The sequence below is a fragment of the Astyanax mexicanus genome, unplaced genomic scaffold, assembly GCF_023375975.1.
Source record: "Astyanax mexicanus isolate ESR-SI-001 unplaced genomic scaffold, AstMex3_surface scaffold_41, whole genome shotgun sequence".
In the NCBI taxonomy this organism is placed as follows: Eukaryota; Metazoa; Chordata; class Actinopteri; order Characiformes; family Acestrorhamphidae; genus Astyanax; species Astyanax mexicanus.
Window position 1 is genome coordinate 715,001 of NW_026040051.1, and position 17,500 is coordinate 732,500.

General features: G+C 47.4%; 41 non-coding genes and 15 pseudogenes across 41 annotated transcripts in view; all 56 read left to right on the forward strand.

Moving 5' to 3' along the window:
* Positions 1–12, forward strand: part of LOC125794775 (5S ribosomal RNA) — a 119-nt gene extending 107 nt beyond the window's left edge. The window contains exon 1 of the ribosomal RNA XR_007433786.1: positions 1–12. This exon is cut by the window's left edge and continues 107 nt beyond it. This is a non-coding gene — a ribosomal RNA (5S ribosomal RNA).
* A 110-nt stretch (positions 13–122) lies between these two features.
* On the forward strand, positions 123–241 carry LOC125794776 (5S ribosomal RNA). Its single transcript, XR_007433787.1, has one exon. It is a non-coding gene; the product is annotated as a 5S ribosomal RNA (ribosomal RNA).
* A 110-nt stretch (positions 242–351) lies between these two features.
* LOC125794777 (5S ribosomal RNA) lies at positions 352–470 on the forward strand. Its single transcript, XR_007433788.1, has one exon. It is a non-coding gene; the product is annotated as a 5S ribosomal RNA (ribosomal RNA).
* Positions 471–580: 110 nt separating this feature from the next.
* LOC125795077 (5S ribosomal RNA) lies at positions 581–699 on the forward strand. The gene has a single exon (XR_007434088.1). It is a non-coding gene; the product is annotated as a 5S ribosomal RNA (ribosomal RNA).
* Positions 700–809: 110 nt separating this feature from the next.
* LOC125794778 (5S ribosomal RNA) lies at positions 810–928 on the forward strand. The gene has a single exon (XR_007433789.1). It is a non-coding gene; the product is annotated as a 5S ribosomal RNA (ribosomal RNA).
* A 110-nt stretch (positions 929–1,038) lies between these two features.
* Positions 1,039–1,157, forward strand: LOC125794779 (5S ribosomal RNA). The gene has a single exon (XR_007433790.1). It is a non-coding gene; the product is annotated as a 5S ribosomal RNA (ribosomal RNA).
* Positions 1,158–1,267: 110 nt separating this feature from the next.
* Positions 1,268–1,386, forward strand: LOC125794781 (5S ribosomal RNA). Its single transcript, XR_007433792.1, has one exon. It is a non-coding gene; the product is annotated as a 5S ribosomal RNA (ribosomal RNA).
* A 110-nt stretch (positions 1,387–1,496) lies between these two features.
* On the forward strand, positions 1,497–1,615 carry LOC125795094 (5S ribosomal RNA). The gene has a single exon (XR_007434105.1). It is a non-coding gene; the product is annotated as a 5S ribosomal RNA (ribosomal RNA).
* Positions 1,616–3,766: 2,151 nt separating this feature from the next.
* On the forward strand, positions 3,767–3,885 carry LOC125794782 (5S ribosomal RNA). The gene has a single exon (XR_007433793.1). It is a non-coding gene; the product is annotated as a 5S ribosomal RNA (ribosomal RNA).
* A 110-nt stretch (positions 3,886–3,995) lies between these two features.
* On the forward strand, positions 3,996–4,114 carry LOC125794783 (5S ribosomal RNA). The gene has a single exon (XR_007433794.1). It is a non-coding gene; the product is annotated as a 5S ribosomal RNA (ribosomal RNA).
* A 110-nt stretch (positions 4,115–4,224) lies between these two features.
* On the forward strand, positions 4,225–4,343 carry LOC125794784 (5S ribosomal RNA). Its single transcript, XR_007433795.1, has one exon. It is a non-coding gene; the product is annotated as a 5S ribosomal RNA (ribosomal RNA).
* Positions 4,344–4,453: 110 nt separating this feature from the next.
* On the forward strand, positions 4,454–4,572 carry LOC125794785 (5S ribosomal RNA). Its single transcript, XR_007433796.1, has one exon. It is a non-coding gene; the product is annotated as a 5S ribosomal RNA (ribosomal RNA).
* A 110-nt stretch (positions 4,573–4,682) lies between these two features.
* LOC125794786 (5S ribosomal RNA) lies at positions 4,683–4,801 on the forward strand. The gene has a single exon (XR_007433797.1). It is a non-coding gene; the product is annotated as a 5S ribosomal RNA (ribosomal RNA).
* A 110-nt stretch (positions 4,802–4,911) lies between these two features.
* LOC125794787 (5S ribosomal RNA) lies at positions 4,912–5,030 on the forward strand. Its single transcript, XR_007433798.1, has one exon. It is a non-coding gene; the product is annotated as a 5S ribosomal RNA (ribosomal RNA).
* Positions 5,031–5,140: 110 nt separating this feature from the next.
* Positions 5,141–5,259, forward strand: LOC125794788 (5S ribosomal RNA). Its single transcript, XR_007433799.1, has one exon. It is a non-coding gene; the product is annotated as a 5S ribosomal RNA (ribosomal RNA).
* A 110-nt stretch (positions 5,260–5,369) lies between these two features.
* LOC125794789 (5S ribosomal RNA) lies at positions 5,370–5,488 on the forward strand. The gene has a single exon (XR_007433800.1). It is a non-coding gene; the product is annotated as a 5S ribosomal RNA (ribosomal RNA).
* Positions 5,489–5,598: 110 nt separating this feature from the next.
* LOC125794790 (5S ribosomal RNA) lies at positions 5,599–5,717 on the forward strand. Its single transcript, XR_007433801.1, has one exon. It is a non-coding gene; the product is annotated as a 5S ribosomal RNA (ribosomal RNA).
* A 110-nt stretch (positions 5,718–5,827) lies between these two features.
* On the forward strand, positions 5,828–5,946 carry LOC125794793 (5S ribosomal RNA). Its single transcript, XR_007433803.1, has one exon. It is a non-coding gene; the product is annotated as a 5S ribosomal RNA (ribosomal RNA).
* Positions 5,947–6,056: 110 nt separating this feature from the next.
* Positions 6,057–6,175, forward strand: LOC125794794 (5S ribosomal RNA). Its single transcript, XR_007433804.1, has one exon. It is a non-coding gene; the product is annotated as a 5S ribosomal RNA (ribosomal RNA).
* A 110-nt stretch (positions 6,176–6,285) lies between these two features.
* On the forward strand, positions 6,286–6,404 carry LOC125794795 (5S ribosomal RNA). Its single transcript, XR_007433805.1, has one exon. It is a non-coding gene; the product is annotated as a 5S ribosomal RNA (ribosomal RNA).
* Positions 6,405–6,514: 110 nt separating this feature from the next.
* LOC125795078 (5S ribosomal RNA) lies at positions 6,515–6,633 on the forward strand. The gene has a single exon (XR_007434089.1). It is a non-coding gene; the product is annotated as a 5S ribosomal RNA (ribosomal RNA).
* Positions 6,634–6,743: 110 nt separating this feature from the next.
* LOC125794796 (5S ribosomal RNA) lies at positions 6,744–6,862 on the forward strand. Its single transcript, XR_007433806.1, has one exon. It is a non-coding gene; the product is annotated as a 5S ribosomal RNA (ribosomal RNA).
* A 110-nt stretch (positions 6,863–6,972) lies between these two features.
* LOC125795138 (5S ribosomal RNA) lies at positions 6,973–7,091 on the forward strand. The gene has a single exon (XR_007434149.1). It is a non-coding gene; the product is annotated as a 5S ribosomal RNA (ribosomal RNA).
* A 110-nt stretch (positions 7,092–7,201) lies between these two features.
* LOC125795125 (5S ribosomal RNA) lies at positions 7,202–7,320 on the forward strand. The gene has a single exon (XR_007434136.1). It is a non-coding gene; the product is annotated as a 5S ribosomal RNA (ribosomal RNA).
* Positions 7,321–7,430: 110 nt separating this feature from the next.
* Positions 7,431–7,549, forward strand: LOC125794797 (5S ribosomal RNA). Its single transcript, XR_007433807.1, has one exon. It is a non-coding gene; the product is annotated as a 5S ribosomal RNA (ribosomal RNA).
* Positions 7,550–7,659: 110 nt separating this feature from the next.
* LOC125794725 (5S ribosomal RNA) lies at positions 7,660–7,768 on the forward strand (annotated as a pseudogene).
* A 110-nt stretch (positions 7,769–7,878) lies between these two features.
* LOC125794798 (5S ribosomal RNA) lies at positions 7,879–7,997 on the forward strand. Its single transcript, XR_007433809.1, has one exon. It is a non-coding gene; the product is annotated as a 5S ribosomal RNA (ribosomal RNA).
* Positions 7,998–8,107: 110 nt separating this feature from the next.
* On the forward strand, positions 8,108–8,226 carry LOC125795081 (5S ribosomal RNA). The gene has a single exon (XR_007434092.1). It is a non-coding gene; the product is annotated as a 5S ribosomal RNA (ribosomal RNA).
* A 110-nt stretch (positions 8,227–8,336) lies between these two features.
* LOC125794799 (5S ribosomal RNA) lies at positions 8,337–8,455 on the forward strand. The gene has a single exon (XR_007433810.1). It is a non-coding gene; the product is annotated as a 5S ribosomal RNA (ribosomal RNA).
* Positions 8,456–8,565: 110 nt separating this feature from the next.
* Positions 8,566–8,684, forward strand: LOC125795074 (5S ribosomal RNA). The gene has a single exon (XR_007434085.1). It is a non-coding gene; the product is annotated as a 5S ribosomal RNA (ribosomal RNA).
* Positions 8,685–8,794: 110 nt separating this feature from the next.
* On the forward strand, positions 8,795–8,913 carry LOC125794800 (5S ribosomal RNA). Its single transcript, XR_007433811.1, has one exon. It is a non-coding gene; the product is annotated as a 5S ribosomal RNA (ribosomal RNA).
* Positions 8,914–9,023: 110 nt separating this feature from the next.
* Positions 9,024–9,142, forward strand: LOC125795070 (5S ribosomal RNA). Its single transcript, XR_007434081.1, has one exon. It is a non-coding gene; the product is annotated as a 5S ribosomal RNA (ribosomal RNA).
* Positions 9,143–9,252: 110 nt separating this feature from the next.
* Positions 9,253–9,371, forward strand: LOC125794573 (5S ribosomal RNA). The gene has a single exon (XR_007433678.1). It is a non-coding gene; the product is annotated as a 5S ribosomal RNA (ribosomal RNA).
* Positions 9,372–9,481: 110 nt separating this feature from the next.
* Positions 9,482–9,600, forward strand: LOC125794801 (5S ribosomal RNA). Its single transcript, XR_007433812.1, has one exon. It is a non-coding gene; the product is annotated as a 5S ribosomal RNA (ribosomal RNA).
* Positions 9,601–9,713: 113 nt separating this feature from the next.
* On the forward strand, positions 9,714–9,832 carry LOC125794624 (5S ribosomal RNA). Its single transcript, XR_007433730.1, has one exon. It is a non-coding gene; the product is annotated as a 5S ribosomal RNA (ribosomal RNA).
* A 109-nt stretch (positions 9,833–9,941) lies between these two features.
* On the forward strand, positions 9,942–10,060 carry LOC125795029 (5S ribosomal RNA). The gene has a single exon (XR_007434041.1). It is a non-coding gene; the product is annotated as a 5S ribosomal RNA (ribosomal RNA).
* Positions 10,061–10,169: 109 nt separating this feature from the next.
* Positions 10,170–10,288, forward strand: LOC125794699 (5S ribosomal RNA; annotated as a pseudogene).
* Positions 10,289–10,398: 110 nt separating this feature from the next.
* LOC125794648 (5S ribosomal RNA) lies at positions 10,399–10,517 on the forward strand (annotated as a pseudogene).
* Positions 10,518–10,627: 110 nt separating this feature from the next.
* Positions 10,628–10,746, forward strand: LOC125794588 (5S ribosomal RNA). The gene has a single exon (XR_007433694.1). It is a non-coding gene; the product is annotated as a 5S ribosomal RNA (ribosomal RNA).
* Positions 10,747–10,856: 110 nt separating this feature from the next.
* Positions 10,857–10,975, forward strand: LOC125794716 (5S ribosomal RNA; annotated as a pseudogene).
* Positions 10,976–11,085: 110 nt separating this feature from the next.
* On the forward strand, positions 11,086–11,204 carry LOC125794686 (5S ribosomal RNA; annotated as a pseudogene).
* A 110-nt stretch (positions 11,205–11,314) lies between these two features.
* On the forward strand, positions 11,315–11,433 carry LOC125794695 (5S ribosomal RNA; annotated as a pseudogene).
* Positions 11,434–11,543: 110 nt separating this feature from the next.
* LOC125794604 (5S ribosomal RNA) lies at positions 11,544–11,662 on the forward strand. Its single transcript, XR_007433710.1, has one exon. It is a non-coding gene; the product is annotated as a 5S ribosomal RNA (ribosomal RNA).
* A 110-nt stretch (positions 11,663–11,772) lies between these two features.
* Positions 11,773–11,891, forward strand: LOC125794662 (5S ribosomal RNA; annotated as a pseudogene).
* Positions 11,892–12,001: 110 nt separating this feature from the next.
* Positions 12,002–12,120, forward strand: LOC125794724 (5S ribosomal RNA; annotated as a pseudogene).
* Positions 12,121–12,230: 110 nt separating this feature from the next.
* On the forward strand, positions 12,231–12,349 carry LOC125794702 (5S ribosomal RNA; annotated as a pseudogene).
* Positions 12,350–12,459: 110 nt separating this feature from the next.
* On the forward strand, positions 12,460–12,578 carry LOC125794653 (5S ribosomal RNA; annotated as a pseudogene).
* Positions 12,579–12,688: 110 nt separating this feature from the next.
* Positions 12,689–12,807, forward strand: LOC125794698 (5S ribosomal RNA; annotated as a pseudogene).
* Positions 12,808–12,917: 110 nt separating this feature from the next.
* On the forward strand, positions 12,918–13,036 carry LOC125795170 (5S ribosomal RNA). Its single transcript, XR_007434181.1, has one exon. It is a non-coding gene; the product is annotated as a 5S ribosomal RNA (ribosomal RNA).
* Positions 13,037–13,146: 110 nt separating this feature from the next.
* LOC125795069 (5S ribosomal RNA) lies at positions 13,147–13,265 on the forward strand. Its single transcript, XR_007434080.1, has one exon. It is a non-coding gene; the product is annotated as a 5S ribosomal RNA (ribosomal RNA).
* Positions 13,266–13,375: 110 nt separating this feature from the next.
* On the forward strand, positions 13,376–13,494 carry LOC125794631 (5S ribosomal RNA). Its single transcript, XR_007433737.1, has one exon. It is a non-coding gene; the product is annotated as a 5S ribosomal RNA (ribosomal RNA).
* A 110-nt stretch (positions 13,495–13,604) lies between these two features.
* Positions 13,605–13,723, forward strand: LOC125794632 (5S ribosomal RNA; annotated as a pseudogene).
* A 109-nt stretch (positions 13,724–13,832) lies between these two features.
* LOC125794705 (5S ribosomal RNA) lies at positions 13,833–13,951 on the forward strand (annotated as a pseudogene).
* Positions 13,952–14,061: 110 nt separating this feature from the next.
* On the forward strand, positions 14,062–14,180 carry LOC125794637 (5S ribosomal RNA; annotated as a pseudogene).
* Positions 14,181–14,290: 110 nt separating this feature from the next.
* Positions 14,291–14,409, forward strand: LOC125794665 (5S ribosomal RNA; annotated as a pseudogene).
* A 110-nt stretch (positions 14,410–14,519) lies between these two features.
* LOC125794619 (5S ribosomal RNA) lies at positions 14,520–14,638 on the forward strand. The gene has a single exon (XR_007433725.1). It is a non-coding gene; the product is annotated as a 5S ribosomal RNA (ribosomal RNA).
* The last annotated feature ends 2,862 nt before the right edge of the window (positions 14,639–17,500 follow it).

The window sequence follows — 17,500 nt, forward strand, 5'->3', positions numbered from 1 at the left end:
GTGCTGTAAGCTTTTCCCCTCTTGCTTCCATTACCATGGTCTTGTTATACATTACTAGTTTGTTATCTGAAACCCAACATAGATGAAGTTGCATAAGTAGTCTTGATGAGAGCTCTGCAATGGCTTACGGTCACACTACCCTGAGAACGCCCGATCTCGTCTGATCTCGGAAGCTAAGCAGGGTTTGGCCTGGTTAGTACTTGGATGGGAGACCACCTGGGAATACCAGGTGCTGTAAGCTTTTCCCCTCTTGCTTCCATTACCATGGTCTTGTTATACATTACTAGTTTGTTATCTGAAACCCAACATAGATGAAGTTGCATAAGTAGTCTTGATGAGAGCTCTGCAATGGCTTACGGTCACACTACCCTGAGAACGCCCGATCTCGTCTGATCTCGGAAGCTAAGCAGGGTTTGGCCTGGTTAGTACTTGGATGGGAGACCACCTGGGAATACCAGGTGCTGTAAGCTTTTCCCCTCTTGCTTCCATTACCATGGTCTTGTTATACATTACTAGTTTGTTATCTGAAACCCAACATAGATGAAGTTGCATAAGTAGTCTTGATGAGAGCTCTGCAATGGCTTACGGTCACACTACCCTGAGAACGCCCGATCTCGTCTGGTCTCGGAAGCTAAGCAGGGTTTGGCCTGGTTAGTACTTGGATGGGAGACCACCTGGGAATACCAGGTGCTGTAAGCTTTTCCCCTCTTGCTTCCATTACCATGGTCTTGTTATACATTACTAGTTTGTTATCTGAAACCCAACATAGATGAAGTTGCATAAGTAGTCTTGATGAGAGCTCTGCAATGGCTTACGGTCACACTACCCTGAGAACGCCCGATCTCGTCTGATCTCGGAAGCTAAGCAGGGTTTGGCCTGGTTAGTACTTGGATGGGAGACCACCTGGGAATACCAGGTGCTGTAAGCTTTTCCCCTCTTGCTTCCATTACCATGGTCTTGTTATACATTACTAGTTTGTTATCTGAAACCCAACATAGATGAAGTTGCATAAGTAGTCTTGATGAGAGCTCTGCAATGGCTTACGGTCACACTACCCTGAGAACGCCCGATCTCGTCTGATCTCGGAAGCTAAGCAGGGTTTGGCCTGGTTAGTACTTGGATGGGAGACCACCTGGGAATACCAGGTGCTGTAAGCTTTTCCCCTCTTGCTTCCATTACCATGGTCTTGTTATACATTACTAGTTTGTTATCTGAAACCCAACATAGATGAAGTTGCATAAGTAGTCTTGATGAGAGCTCTGCAATGGCTTACGGTCACACTACCCTGAGAACGCCCGATCTCGTCTGATCTCGGAAGCTAAGCAGGGTTTGGCCTGGTTAGTACTTGGATGGGAGACCACCTGGGAATACCAGGTGCTGTAAGCTTTTCCCCTCTTGCTTCCATTACCATGGTCTTGTTATACATTACTAGTTTGTTATCTGAAACCCAACATAGATGAAGTTGCATAAGTAGTCTTGATGAGAGCTCTGCAATGGCTTACGGGCACACTACCCTGAGAACGCCCGATCTCGTCTGATCTCGGAAGCTAAGCAGGGTTTGGCCTGGTTAGTACTTGGATGGGAGACCACCTGGGAATACCAGGTGCTGTAAGCTTTTCCCCGAGATCTGGATTTAGGCCTTATCATAGCACTGAGACAGCTTTAGTTAGAATAACAAACGATCTACTTATAGCCGCCGACCAAGGCTGTGTTTCCTTACTCGTACTTCTCGATCTGAGCGCAGCCTTTGATACAATAGATCATACTATCCTTTTAGAAAGACTAGAGAACATGGTCGGTGTAACCGGAACTGCCTTAGCATGGTTTAAATCGTACTTAACCGATCGCTATCAGTTTGTGAGGATAAATGATATGTCTTCCAGTTATACCAAGGTAAGATATGGAATTCCACAAGGCTCTATATTAGGACCGTTATTATTTACATTATATATGCTCCCACTGGGCAAAGTTATTAGAAAACATGATGTGAATTTTCATTGTTATGCGGATGACACGCAGCTCTTCATATCAGCCAAACCTGATGACAGAGTGAGATTAAAGAAAATCGAGGATTGTGTAGAAGATGTAAAATCATGGATGTCGCACAACTTCCTCCTATTAAATAGTGATAAAACAGAAGTTCTCCTGTTAGGCCCCAAAGCTGCTAGAAATAAATTATCAGACTTAATGCTAAATCTGGCTGACTTCTCAGCCACCCCTGGTTCAGCAGCTAAAAACCTTGGAGTTATTATAGATTCAGATCTAGCATTCGATAAACACATATCTAATGTTACTAGAACAGCTTTTCTACACCTCCGTAATATTGCCAAGCTAAGAAATGCCCTATCACTGCATGACGCAGAAAAATTAGTACATGCCTTTATTACCTCAAGGCTAGATTATTGTAATGCGCTACTGTCTGGATGTTCCGGCAGTAACTTAAATAAACTTCAGCTAGTTCAAAATGCTGCAGCCAGGGTCCTTACTAAAACTAGAAAATTTGACCATATTAGTCCAGTACTATCAGCACTGCACTGGCTTCCAGTCAAATTCCGCATAGACTATAAAATTCTCCTGTTAACGTATAAAGCCCTACACGGACTCGCTCCTGAGTATTTACAAGACCTCATCTCCTGTTATGAACCACCGCGATTACTCAGATCTCAGGGTGCTGGTTTATTAGTAGTGCCTAAAATTCAGAGGAGCTCTGCAGGAGGAAGAGCTTTCTCTTATAAAGCGCCTCAACTCTGGAATAATCTCCCCGAATATGTTCGGGACTCAGACACAGTCTCAATCTTTAAGTCTAGACTGAAAACTTACTTGTTTAGTTTAGCTTTTGGTAATTAATGTTTTCCCTTTAGATAAGGCTGCAGATTCAGGGGTTCATGGACAGAGGGAATTGTGGTAAACTGAGATGCTGGTGCTGTTGTTCTCCCACTGCACACGGTCACTCAGGTTTGTGGACGGTGGAGTGGGTGGATGCCAGTGTTTCAGGGTGCCTCCATGTCTATGTTACCTTCTGGCTCTCTGCCTTTAGTTAGGCTGTTTTATTCAGTTCTGCCGGAGTCATTTGCCACACTCTGATAATGTTTTAATATTCTCAGTTTTGCATAAATCCAGTCAAAACTAATTCCATCTCTCTGCTTTCCTCCGAGTTACTGACTGCCCACCTGTCTGACCCGATACCGATGTTGGACCCTCAGGCTCTCGCGTCTCCTGTCCGGCCAGACTGATGGAAGTTTCTGAAGTCAGCTCTTCTCCACCACCACCACAGATCAGCTGCTCATCGACCATCTTACTCTCCACTACAGATTACATCCAAGCCATTAGTGGCGCTATTACACTCCTGAGTACATAAAACCTATATAGATGTATAAAAGACTTTTTAAATTTTAATTTAAAAGCCGTTTGACCAGTGGTAGGATGGTCCCCCCTTTAATGTGAGTCTTGGTCCTCCCAAGGTTTCTTTCTCCTCCTGCAGCTCTGAGGGAGTTTTTCCTTGCCTCCGCGCTCACTGGGGGTTCTGTTTTCTGTATTTTCTATGTGTAATGTTTTGCCTGATTCTTTGTCCTGTAATCATGTTTCTGTAAAGCTGCTTTGTGCCAACACCTGTTGTAAAAAGCGCTATACAAATAAATTTGATTTGATTTGATTTGATTCCCCTCTTGCTTCCATTACCATGGTCTTGTTATACATTACTAGTTTGTTATCTGAAACCCAACATAGATGAAGTTGCATAAGTAGTCTTGATGAGAGCTCTGCAATGGCTTACGGTCACACTACCCTGAGAACGCCCGATCTCGTCTGATCTCGGAAGCTAAGCAGGGTTTGGCCTGGTTAGTACTTGGATGGGAGACCACCTGGGAATACCAGGTGCTGTAAGCTTTTCCCCTCTTGCTTCCATTACCATGGTCTTGTTATACATTACTAGTTTGTTATCTGAAACCCAACATAGATGAAGTTGCATAAGTAGTCTTGATGAGAGCTCTGCAATGGCTTACGGTCACACTACCCTGAGAACGCCCGATCTCGTCTGATCTCGGAAGCTAAGCAGGGTTTGGCCTGGTTAGTACTTGGATGGGAGACCACCTGGGAATACCAGGTGCTGTAAGCTTTTCCCCTCTTGCTTCCATTACCATGGTCTTGTTATACATAACTAGTTTGTTATCTGAAACCCAACATAGATGAAGTTGCATAAGTAGTCATGATGAGAGCTCTGCAACGGCTTACGGTCACACTACCCTGAGAACGCCCGATCTCGTCTGATCTCGGAAGCTAAGCAGGGTTTGGCCTGGTTAGTACTTGGATGGGAGACCACCTGGGAATACCAGGTGCTGTAAGCTTTTCCCCTCTTGCTTCCATTACCATGGTCTTGTTATACATTACTAGTTTGTTATCTGAAACCCAACATAGATGAAGTTGCATAAGTAGTCTTGATGAGAGCTCTGCAATGGCTTACGGTCACACTACCCTGAGAACGCCCGATCTCGTCTGATCTCGGAAGCTAAGCAGGGTTTGGCCTGGTTAGTACTTGGATGGGAGACCACCTGGGAATACCAGGTGCTGTAAGCTTTTCCCCTCTTGCTTCCATTACCATGGTCTTGTTATACATTACTAGTTTGTTATCTGAAACCCAACATAGATGAAGTTGCATAAGTAGTCTTGATGAGAGCTCTGCAATGGCTTACGGTCACACTACCCTGAGAACGCCCGATCTCGTCTGATCTCGGAAGCTAAGCAGGGTTTGGCCTGGTTAGTACTTGGATGGGAGACCACCTGGGAATACCAGGTGCTGTAAGCTTTTCCCCTCTTGCTTCCATTACCATGGTCTTGTTATACATTACTAGTTTGTTATCTGAAACCCAACATAGATGAAGTTGCATAAGTAGTCTTGATGAGAGCTCTGCAATGGCTTACGGTCACACTACCCTGAGAACGCCCGATCTCGTCTGATCTCGGAAGCTAAGCAGGGTTTGGCCTGGTTAGTACTTGGATGGGAGACCACCTGGGAATACCAGGTGCTGTAAGCTTTTCCCCTCTTGCTTCCATTACCATGGTCTTGTTATACATTACTAGTTTGTTATCTGAAACCCAACATAGATGAAGTTGCATAAGTAGTCTTGATGAGAGCTCTGCAATGGCTTACGGTCACACTACCCTGAGAACGCCCGATCTCGTCTGATCTCGGAAGCTAAGCAGGGTTTGGCCTGGTTAGTACTTGGATGGGAGACCACCTGGGAATACCAGGTGCTGTAAGCTTTTCCCCTCTTGCTTCCATTACCATGGTCTTGTTATACATTACTAGTTTGTTATCTGAAACCCAACATAGATGAAGTTGCATAAGTAGTCTTGATGAGAGCTTTGCAACGGCTTACGGTCACACTACCCTGAGAACGCCCGATCTCGTCTGATCTCGGAAGCTAAGCAGGGTTTGGCCTGGTTAGTACTTGGATGGGAGACCACCTGGGAATACCAGGTGCTGTAAGCTTTTCCCCTCTTGCTTCCATTACCATGGTCTTGTTATACATTACTAGTTTGTTATCTGAAACCCAACATAGATGAAGTTGCATAAGTAGTCTTGATGAGAGCTCTGCAATGGCTTACGGTCACACTACCCTGAGAACGCCCGATCTCGTCTGATCTCGGAAGCTAAGCAGGGTTTGGCCTGGTTAGTACTTGGATGGGAGACCACCTGGGAATACCAGGTGCTGTAAGCTTTTCCCCTCTTGCTTCCATTACCATGGTCCGGTTATACATTACTAGTTTGTTATCTGAAACCCAACATAGATGAAGTTGCATAAGTAGTCTTGATGAGAGCTCTGCAATGGCTTACGGTCACACTACCCTGAGAACGCCCGATCTCGTCTGATCTCGGAAGCTAAGCAGGGTTTGGCCTGGTTAGTACTTGGATGGGAGACCACCTGGGAATACCAGGTGCTGTAAGCTTTTCCCCTCTTGCTTCCATTACCATGGTCTTGTTATACATTACTAGTTTGTTATCTGAAACCCAACATAGATGAAGTTGCATAAGTAGTCTTGATGAGAGCTCTGCAATGGCTTACGGTCACACTACCCTGAGAACGCCCGATCTCGTCTGATCTCGGAAGCTAAGCAGGGTTTGGCCTGGTTAGTACTTGGATGGGAGACCACCTGGGAATACCAGGTGCTGTAAGCTTTTCCCCTCTTGCTTCCATTACCATGGTCTTGTTATACATTACTAGTTTGTTATCTGAAACCCAACATAGATGAAGTTGCATAAGTAGTCTTGATGAGAGCTCTGCAATGGCTTACGGTCACACTACCCTGAGAACGCCCGATCTCGTCTGATCTCGGAAGCTAAGCAGGGTTTGGCCTGGTTAGTACTTGGATGGGAGACCACCTGGGAATACCAGGTGCTGTAAGCTTTTCCCCTCTTGCTTCCATTACCATGGTCTTGTTATACATTACTAGTTTGTTATCTGAAACCCAACATAGATGAAGTTGCATAAGTAGTCTTGATGAGAGCTCTGCAATGGCTTACGGTCACACTACCCTGAGAACGCCCGATCTCGTCTGGTCTCGGAAGCTAAGCAGGGTTTGGCCTGGTTAGTACTTGGATGGGAGACCACCTGGGAATACCAGGTGCTGTAAGCTTTTCCCCTCTTGCTTCCATTACCATGGTCTTGTTATACATTACTAGTTTGTTATCTGAAACCCAACATAGATGAAGTTGCATAAGTAGTCTTGATGAGAGCTCTGCAATGGCTTACGGTCACACTACCCTGAGAACGCCCGATCTCGTCTGATCTCGGAAGCTAAGCAGGGTTTGGCCTGGTTAGTACTTGGATGGGAGACCACCTGGGAATACCAGGTGCTGTAAGCTTTTCCCCTCTTGCTTCCATTACCATGGTCTTGTTATACATTACTAGTTTGTTATCTGAAACCCAACATAGATGAAGTTGCATAAGTAGTCTTGATGAGAGCTCTGCAATGGCTTACGGTCACACTACCCTGAGAAAGCCCGATCTCGTCTGATCTCGGAAGCTAAGCAGGGTTTGGCCTGGTTAGTACTTGGATGGGAGACCACCTGGGAATACCAGGTGCTGTAAGCTTTTCCCCTCTTGCTTCCATTACCATGGTCTTGTTATACATTACTAGTTTGTTATCTGAAACCCAACATAGATGAAGTTGCATAAGTAGTCTTGATGAGAGCTCTGCAATGGCTTACGGTCACACTACCCTGAGAACGCCCGATCTTGTCTGATCTCGGAAGCTAAGCAGGGTTTGGCCTGGTTAGTACTTGGATGGGAGACCACCTGGGAATACCAGGTGCTGTAAGCTTTTCCCCTCTTGCTTCCATTACCATGGTCTTGTTATACATTACTAGTTTGTTATCTGAAACCCAACATAGATGAAGTTGCATAAGTAGTCTTGATGAGAGCTCTGCAATGGCTTACGGTCACACTACCCTGAGAACGCCCGATCTCGTCTGATCTCGGAAGCTAAGCAGGGTTTGGCCTGGTTAGTACTTGGATGGGAGACCACCTGGGAATACCAGGTGCTGTAAGCTTTTCCCCTCTTGCTTCCATTACCATGGTCTTGTTATACATTACTAGTTTGTTATCTGAAACCCAACATAGATGAAGTTGCATAAGTAGTCTTGATGAGAGCTCTGCAATGGCTTACGGTCACACTACCCCGATCTCGTCTGATCTCGGAAGCTAAGCAGGTTTTGGCCTGGTTAGTACTTGGATGGGAGACCACCTGGGAATACCAGGTGCTGTAAGCTTTTCCCCTCTTGCTTCCATTACCATGGTCTTGTTATACATTACTAGTTTGTTATCTGAAACCCAACATAGATGAAGTTGCATAAGTAGTCTTGATGAGAGCTCTGCAATGGCTTACGGTCACACTACCCTGAGAACGCCCGATCTCGTCTGATCTCGGAAGCTAAGCAGGGTTTGGCCTGGTTAGTACTTGGATGGGAGACCACCTGGGAATACCAGGTGCTGTAAGCTTTTCCCCTCTTGCTTCCATTACCATGGTCTTGTTATACATTACTAGTTTGTTATCTGAAACCCAACATAGATGAAGTTGCATAAGTAGTCTTGATGAGAGCTCTGCAATGGCTTACGGTCACACTACCCTGAGAACGCCCGATCTCGTCTGATCTCGGAAGCTAAGCAGGGTTTGGCCTGGTTAGTACTTGGATGGGAGACCACCTTGGAATACCAGGTGCTGTAAGCTTTTCCCCTCTTGCTTCCATTACCATGGTCTTGTTATACATTACTAGTTTGTTATCTGAAACCCAACATAGATGAAGTTGCATAAGTAGTCTTGATGAGAGCTCTGCAATGGCTTACGGTCACACTACCCTGAGAACGCCCGATCTCGTCTGATCTCGGAAGCTAAGCAGGGTTTGGCCTGGTTAGTACTTGGATGGGAGACCACCTGGGAATACCAGGTGCTGTAAGCTTTTCCCCTCTTGCTTCCATTACCATAGTCTTGTTATACATTACTAGTTTGTTATCTGAAACCAAACATAGATGAAGTTGCATAAGTAGTCTTGATGAGAGCTCTGCAATGGCTTACGGTCACACTACCCTGAGAACGCCCGATCTCGTCTGATCTCGGAAGTTAAGCAGGATTTGGCCTGGTTAGTACTTGGATGGGAGACCACCTGGGAATACCAGGTGCTGTAAGCTTTTCCCCTCTTGCTTCCATTACCATGGTCTTGTTATACATTACTAGTTTGTTATCTGAAACCCAACATAGATGAAGTTGCATAAGTAGTCTTGATGAGAGCTCTGCAACGGCTTACGGTCACACTACCCTGAGAACGCCCGATCTCGTCTGATCTCGGAAGCTAAGCAGGGTTTGGCCTGGTTAGTACTTGGATGGGAGACCACCTGGGAATACCAGGTGCTGTAAGCTTTTCCCCTCTTGCTTCCATTACCATGGTCTTGTTATACATTACTAGTTTGTTATCTGAAACCCAACATAGATGAAGTTGCATAAGTAGTCTTGATGAGAGCTCTGCAATGGCTTACGGTCACTCTACCCTGAGAACGCCCGATCTCGTCTGATCTCGGAAGCTAAGCAGGGTTTGGCCTGGTTAGTACTTGGATGGGAGACCACCTGGGAATACCAGGTGCTGTAAGCTTTTCCCCTCTTGCTTCCATTACCATGGTCTTGTTATACATTACTAGTTTGTTATCTGAAACCCAACATAGATGAAGTTGCATAAGTAGTCTTGATGAGAGGTCTGCAATGGCTTACGGTCACACTACCCTGAGAACGCCTGATCTTGTCTGATCTCAGGAGCTAAGCAGGGTTTGGCCTGGTTAGTACTTGGATGGGAGACCACCTGGGAATACCAGGTGCTGTAAGCTTTTCCCCTCTTGCTTCCATTACCATGGTCTTGTTATACATTACTAGTTTGTTATCTGAAACCCAACATAGATGAAGTTGCATAAGTAGTCTTGATGAGAGGTCTGCAATGGCTTACGGTCACACTACCCTGAGAACGCCCGATCTCGTCTGATCTCGGAAGCTAAGCAGGGTTTGGCCTGGTTAGTACTTGGATGGGAGACCACCTGGGAATACCAGGTGCTGTAAGCTTTCCCCCCCCTCTTGCTTCCATTACCATGGTCTTGTTATACATTACTAGTGTATTATCTGAAACCCAACATAGATGAAGTCGCATAAGTAGTCTTGATGAGACGTCTGCAGTCGCTTACGGTCACACTACCCTGAGAACGCCTGATCTCGTCTGGTCTCGGAAGCTAAGCAGGGTTTGGCCTGGATAGTACTTGGATGGGAGACCACCTGGGATTACCAGGTGCTGTAAGCTTTTCCCCTCTTGATTTATGACCATGGTCTTGTTATACATTACTAGAGTGTTATCTGAAACCCAACATAGATGAAGTCACATAAATAGTCTTGATGACAGTTCTGCAATCGCTTACGGTCACACTACCCTGAGAACACCCGATCTCGTCTGATCTCGGAAGCTAAGCAAGGTTTGGCCTGGTTAGTACTTGGATGGGAGACCACCTGGGAATACCAGGTGCTGTAAGCTTTTCCCCTCTTGATTTATGACCATGGTCTTGTTATACGTTACTAGAGTGTTTTCTGAAACCCAACATAGATGAAGTCGCATAAATAGTCTTGATGAGAGGTCAGCAATCGCATACAGTCACACTACCCTGAGAACGCCCGATCTCGTCTGATCTCGGAAGCTAAGCAGGGTTTGCCCTGGTTAGTACTTGGATGGGAGACGACCTGGGAATACCAGGTGCTTTAAGCTTTTCCCCTCATGCTTCTATTACCATGGTCTTGTTATACATTACTAGTTTGTTATCTGAAGCCCAACATAGATGAAGTTGCATAAGTAGTCTTGATGAGACGTCAGCACTCGCTTACGGTCACACTACCCTGAGAATGCCAGATCTCGTCTGATCTCGGAAGCTAAGCAGGGTTTGGCCTGGTAAGTACTTGGATGGGAGACCACCTGGGAATACCAGGTGCTTTAAGCTTTTCCCCTCTTAATTCTATGACCATGGTCTTGTTATACATTACTAGTGTATTATCTGAAACCCAACATAGATGAAGTCGCATAAGTAGTCTTGATGACAGTTCTGCAATCGCTTACGGTCACACTACCCTGAGAACGCCCGATCTCGTCTGATCTCGGAAGCTAAGCGGGGTTTGGCATGGTTAGTACTTGGACGGGAGACCACCTGGGAATACCAGGTGCTGTAAGCTTTTCCCCTCTTGCTTCTGTGACCATGGTCTTGTTTTACATTACTAGTGTGTAATCTAAAATCCAACATAGATGAAGTCGCATATGTAGTCTTGATGAGAGTTTTGCAATCGCTTACGGTCACACTACCCTGAGAAGGCCGGATCTCGTCTGATCTCGGAAACTAAGCAGGGTTTGCCTTGGTTAGTTCTTGGATGGAAGACCACCTGGGAATACCAGGTGCTGTAAGCTTTTCCCCTCTTGCTTCTTTTACCATTGTCTTGTTATACATTACTAGTTTGTTATCTGAAACCAAACATAGATGAAGTTGCATAAGTAGTCTTGATGAGAGCTCTGCAATGGCTTACGGTCACACTACCCTGAGAACGCCTGATCTCGTCTGATCTCGGAAGCTAAGCAGGGTTTGGCCTGGTTAGTACTTGGAATGGAGACCACCTGGGAATACCAGGTGCTTTAAGCTTTTCCCCTCTTGCTTCTATTACCATGGTCTTGTTATACATTACTAGTTTGTTATCTGAAACCCAACATAGATGAAGTTGCTTAAGTATTCTTGATGAGAGCTCTGCAATCGCTTACGGTAACACTACTCTGAGAACGCACGATCTCGTCTGATCTCGGAAGCTAAGCAGGGTTTGGTCTGGTAAGTACGTGGATGGGAGACCACCTGGGAGTACCAGGTGCTGTAAGCTTTTCCCCTCTTGCTTCTATGACCATGGTCTTGTTATACGTTACTAGTGTGTTGTTTGAAACCGAACATAGATGAAGTCGCATAAGTAGTCTTGATGAGAGTTCTGTAATCGCTTACGGTCACACAACCCTGAGAACTCCAGATCTCGTCTGATCTCGGAAGCTAAGCAGCGTTTGGTCGGGTTAGTACTTGGATGGGAGACCACATGGGAATACCAGGTGCTGTAAGCTTTTCCCCTCTTGCTTCTATTACCATGGTCTTGTTATACATTACTAGTTTGTTATCTGAAACCCAACATAGATGAAGTTGCATAAGTAGTCTTGATGAGAGCTCTGCAACGGCTTACGGTCACACTACCCTGAGAATGCCATATCTCGTCTGATCTCGGAAGCTAAGCAGGGTTTGGCCTGGTAAGTACTTGGATGGGAGACCACCTGGGAATACCAGGTGCTGTAAGCTTTTCCCCTCTTAATTCTATGACCATGGTCTTGTTATACATTACTAGTGTATTATCTGAAACCCAACATAGATGAAGTCGCATAAGTAGTCTTGATGACAGTTCTGCAATCGCTTACGGTCACACTACACTGAGAAGGCCGGATCTCGTCTGATCTCGGAAACTAAGCAGGGTTTGCCTTGGTTAGTTCTTGGATGGAAGACCACCTGGGAATACCAGGTGCTGTAAGCTTTTCCCCTCTTGCTTCTATTACCATTGTCTTGTTATACATTACTAGTTTGTTATCTGAAACCAAACATAGATGAAGTTGCATAAGTAGTCTTGATGAGAGTTTTGAAATAGCTTACGGTTACACTGCCCTGAGAACGCCCAATCTTGTCTGATCTCGGAAGCTAAGCAGGGTTTGGCCTGGTTAGTACTTGGATGGGAGACCAAATGGTAATACCAGGTGCTGTAAGCTTTTCACTTCTTGCTTCTATAACCATGGTCTTGTTATACATTACTAGTTTGTAATCTAAAACCCAACATAGATGAAGTCGCATAAGTAGTCTTGATGAGAGTTCTGCAATCGCTTACGGTCACACTACCCTAAGAATGCTCGATCTCGTCTGATCTCGGAAGCTAAGCAGGGTTTGCCCTGATTAGTACTTGGATGGGAGACCACCTGGGAATACCAGGTGCTGTAAGCTTTTCCCCTCTTGCTTCTATGACCATGGTCTTGTTATACGTTACTAGTGTATTATTTGAAATCGAATATAGATGAAGTCGCATAAATAGTCTTGATGAGAGTGTTGCAATCGCATACAGTCACACTACCCTGAGAATGCCTGATCTTGTCTGAACTCGGAAGCTAAGCAGGGTTTGGCCAGGTTAGTACTTGGATGGAAGACCACCTGGGAATACCAGGTGCTTTAAGCTTTTCCCCTCTCGCTTCTATTACCATGGTCTTGTTATACATTACTAGTGTATTATCTGAAACCCAACATAGATGAAGTCGCATAAGTAGTCTTGATGAGAGGTCAGCAATTGCTTACGGTCACACTACCCTCAAAACACCTGATCTCGTCTGATCTCGGAAGCTAAGCAGGGTTTGGCTTGGTTAGTACTTGGATGGGAGACCACCTGGGAATACCAGGTGCTGTAAGCTTTTCCCCTCTTGCTTCTATTACCATGGTCTTGTTATACATTACTAGTTTGTTATCTGAAACCCAACATAGATGAAGTTGCATAAGTAGTCTTGATGAGAGCTCTGCAATGGCTTACGGTCAAACTACCCTGAGAACGCCTGATCTCGTATGATCTCGGAAGCTAAGCAGGGTTGGGCCTGGTTAGTACTTGGATGGGAGACCACCTGGGAATACCAGGTGCTGTAAGCTTTTCCCCTCTTGCTTCTGGGACCATGGTCTTGTTATACATTACTAGTGTATTATCTGAAACCCAACATAGATGAAGTCGCATAAGTAGTCTTGATGAGAGGTCAGCAAACGCTTACGTTCACACTACCCTGAAAGCGCCTGATCTCGTCTGAACTCGGAAGCTAAGCAGGGTTTGGCCCGGTTAGTACTTGGATGGGAGAACACCTGGGAATACCAGGTGCTGTAAGTTTTTCCCCTCTTGCTTCTGGGACCATGGTCTTGTTATACATTACTAGTGTGTTATCTGAAACCCAACATAGATGAATTCGCATAAGTAGTCTTGATGATAGTTCTGCAATCGCTTACAGTCACCCTACCCTGAGAATGCCCGATCTCGTCTGATCTCGGAAGCTAAGCAGGGTTTGGCCTGGTTAGTACTTGGATGGAAGACCACCTGGGAATAACAGGTGCTGTAAGCTTTTCCCCTCTTGATTTATGACCATGGTCTTGTTATACATTACTAGTGTGTAATCTAAAACCCAACATAGATGAAGTCGCATAAGTAGTCTTGATGAGAGTTCTGCAATCGCTTACGGTCACACTACCCTGAGAACGCTCGATCTCGTCTGATCTCGGAAGCTAAGCAGGGATTGCCCTGCTTAGTACTTGGATGGAAGACCACCTGGGAATACCAGGTGCTTTAAGCTTTTCCCCTCTTGCTTCTATTACCATGGTCTTGTTATACATTACTAGTTTGTTATCTGAAACCCAACATAGATGAAGTTGCATAAGTAGTCTTGATGAGAGTTCTGCGATCCCTTAAGGTCACACAACCCTGAGAACGCCCGATCTCGTCTGATCTCGGAAGCTAAGCAGGGTTCGGCCTGGTTAGTACTTGGATGGGAAACCACCTGGGAATACCAGGTGCTGTAAGCTTTTCCCCTCTTGCTTCTGTGACCATGGTCTTGTTATACATTACTAGTGTATTATCTGAAACCCAACATAGATGAAGTCGCATAAGTAGTCTTGATGAGAGGTCAGCAATCGCTTACGGTCACACAACCCTGAGAACGCCAGATGTCATCTGTTCTCGGAAGCTAAGCAGGGTTTGGCCTGGTTAGTACTTGGATGGGAGACCACCTGGGAGTACCAGGTGCTGTAAGCGTTTAACTTTTTGCTTCTATGACCATGGTCTTGTTATACATTACTCGTGTGCTATCTGAAACCCAACATAGATGAAGTCGCATAAGTAGTCTTGATGAGAGGTCAGCAATCGCTTACGGTCACACTACCCTGAGAACGCCCGATCTCGTCTGATCTTGGAAGCTAAGCAGGGTTTGCCCTGGTTAGTACTTGGATGGAAGACCACCTGGGAATACCAGGTGCTGTAAGCTTTTCCCCTCTTGCTTCTATTACCATGGTCTTGTTATACGTTACTAGAGTGTTCCAGGGCTGGTTCCTGAAGGTCCCAGGCTGGTGGATGGAGCCCAGGCCTTGGTGAGTCCTCCAGGGCTGGTTCCTGAGGGTCCCAGGCTGGTGGATGGAGCCCAGGCCTTGGTGAGTCCTCCAGGGCTGGTTCCTGAGGGTCCCAGACTGGTGGATGGAGCCCAGGCCTGGGTGAGTCCTCCAGGGCTGGTTCCTGAGGGTCCCAGACTGGTGGATGGAGCCCAGGCCTTGGTGAGTCCTCCAGGGCTGGTTCCTGAGGGTCCCAGACTGGTGGATGGAGCCCAGGCCTGGGTGAGTCCTCCAGGGCTGGTTCCTGAGGGTCCTAGACTGGTGGATGGAGCCCAGGCCTGGGTGAGTCCTCCAGGGCTGGTTCCCAAGGTGTCCAGGCTGAGGGCTGAATTCCAGGCTTGGTGGACCAAGTCCCACTTGGTCTACCAGTGGTAGCTCAGAAAAGTGGAAAAAATGACTAAGTCCCACTTGTTCTACCAGTGGTAGCCCAGAAAAGTGGAAAAAATGACTAAGTCCCACTTGGTCTACCAGTGGTAGGCCCCAAAAGTGGAAAAAATGACTAAGTCCCATTTGGTCTACCAGTGGTAGGCCCGAAAAGTCGAAAAAATGACTAAGTCCAACTTGGTCTACCAGTGGTAGGCTCGAAAAGTCGAAAAAAATGACTAAGTCCCATTCAGTCTACCAGTGGTAGCTCCGAAAATTTGAAAAAAATGACTAAGTCCCACTCGGTCTACCAGTGGTAGGCTCGAAAAGTCGAAAAAATGACTAAGTCCCATTTGGTCTACCAGTGGTAGGCCGAAAAAGTGTGAAAATTTTCTAAGTCCCCACTTTTGGTCTACCATTTCACGCCAAAAACTAGTGAGGGTGGCGAGCTCCAGGATTTCTGACCCCCTTCGCCCGACTCCCGTGCCCGACGAAGGTGCACTCCGGTCGGCCTCGGAGCGAGTTCGCCCGCGCTCTGGAGGATTTTTCGTCGGGGGGTTTTTCAAAGGGGTGCCGTCGGACTGTTGAGGAGAGTGGCAATGACTAGGGGTCCAAGCACTGGAGATGATTCTCCATTCATTTCTAAGCATGGCAGAGCTTAAATAAAGCCCCATTAATGGTTCCAAAGGGGATTTTTGGACACTATAACATGGACCCGATCCTACCCGACCATGAAGCTCCGCAGGTCGGCCTCCGTCCCCCCCCCGCCCCCCAGGTGGTACGGAGGAAAAACCAAACTTCCAGAGACGGTTCCAGGGGGGGTATCTCTTTTATTATTTTGACCCGATCGAATGGACTACCGAGCCCGCCTGGTTAGGCAACCGCGCGGCCCTCCGTGGCCACTGTGCGCGGTGCGTTCCTACCCGACCCAGCGGGTTAGCCTCCAGGGGTGTCCTCCGTCAGGGGGAGGACCTTTCCGAACCTATCCGAGGGAGTCGTAGACGGCCCGTCTATATCTCAATCTGCCCTACACGATAACCGGTCGGCCCGGAGTCGTCGGACTTGATGCCTCGGCGGTCCTCGCGTCCCCCGAGCTGCAGCACCCGGCTTCAAAAAGCTCCGGACCACAGGTTTCGGAACGAGCGTTTCCTTGTTATCCCCGAAGCAAGCGGGAACTCGCGCAGCGGAGTTGCCACACTAATTTCCACTGGGAGCAATGAGGGGTGAGCTCGGACAAGCCTCTCCGCCCTTCCCCCCCTGCCGTAGGGGTTTATCGGACGGTACGGGGCCGATCCCTCTCCCCTCCAAGAACCAATGTTTTTTTTCTGTGACAAAAACCACTCGCAGCAACCTGGTTGATCCTGCCAGTAACATATGCTTGTCTCAAAGATTAAGCGATGCAGGTCTAAGTGCACACGGAAGGTACAGTGAAACTGCGAATGGCTCATTAAATCAGTTATGGTTCCTTTGATCGCTCCACACGTTACTCGGATAACTGTGGTAATTCCAGAGCTAATACATGCAAACGAGCGCTGACCGGTCCTCTCTCGCCCGCTCCGAGGCACCTTCGTCTTCCTAAAAGCAGACTCGGTCAGGTTCCCTTCTCGTTCGGGACTCGATAAAAGCCGATCGATGGGCTTGATCGCGGGGGAAGACTTTCGTCCACCCTCTCGCCTTCGTCTCCGTTGCCCAGCGATGGGTCTCGGAGGCCGGCTTTCCACACACCGTCCTCTACTGTTCCTCGTTCCGGCGAGGGAGAGGTGGCGGCGATCCGTGGAGAGACGTCGTAGCGACGGCTGCCGATGGGTTTTACCCTCTCTGGCTGCCCGTTATGCGCGCCGTCTCTCCGTCGGCGGATCTCCGTCCTCCCTCTCCTTTTCGTTCGGGCCGAGCGCGCGGCAAAAGAGAGGTTGGTAGGAAATGCTCCGGTAGAAGGCGAAGAGGGGGGCTTAAGTTTTTTCTTCCCGTTTTCATCCCGTCCTCCGGCCGAATCGAACCTCCCCGTCTCGAAGGGTTCCTCCGAACGGTTTCCAGCCAGACCGCGAGGGGTGGTTCCCGCCCTCCCTCGCGGCGGCGTACGCCTGGCGACGACAGCCCTTCGAGCGCGACCTCAGATCAGACGAGACAACCCGCTGAATTTAAGCATATTACTAAGCGGAGGAAAAGAAACTAACAAGGATTCCCCTAGTAGCGGCGAGCGAAGAGGGAAGAGCCCAGCGCCGAATCCCCCGTCCTTCACGGGCGCTGGGACATGTGGCGTATAGAAGTCCGTATCTCTAGGCGCGGGCCGGGGGGCCTGAGTCCTTCTGATAGAGGCTCAGCCCAGGGATGGTGTGAGGCCGGTAACGGCCCCCGCCGCGCCAAGGTTGCGGTTCTTC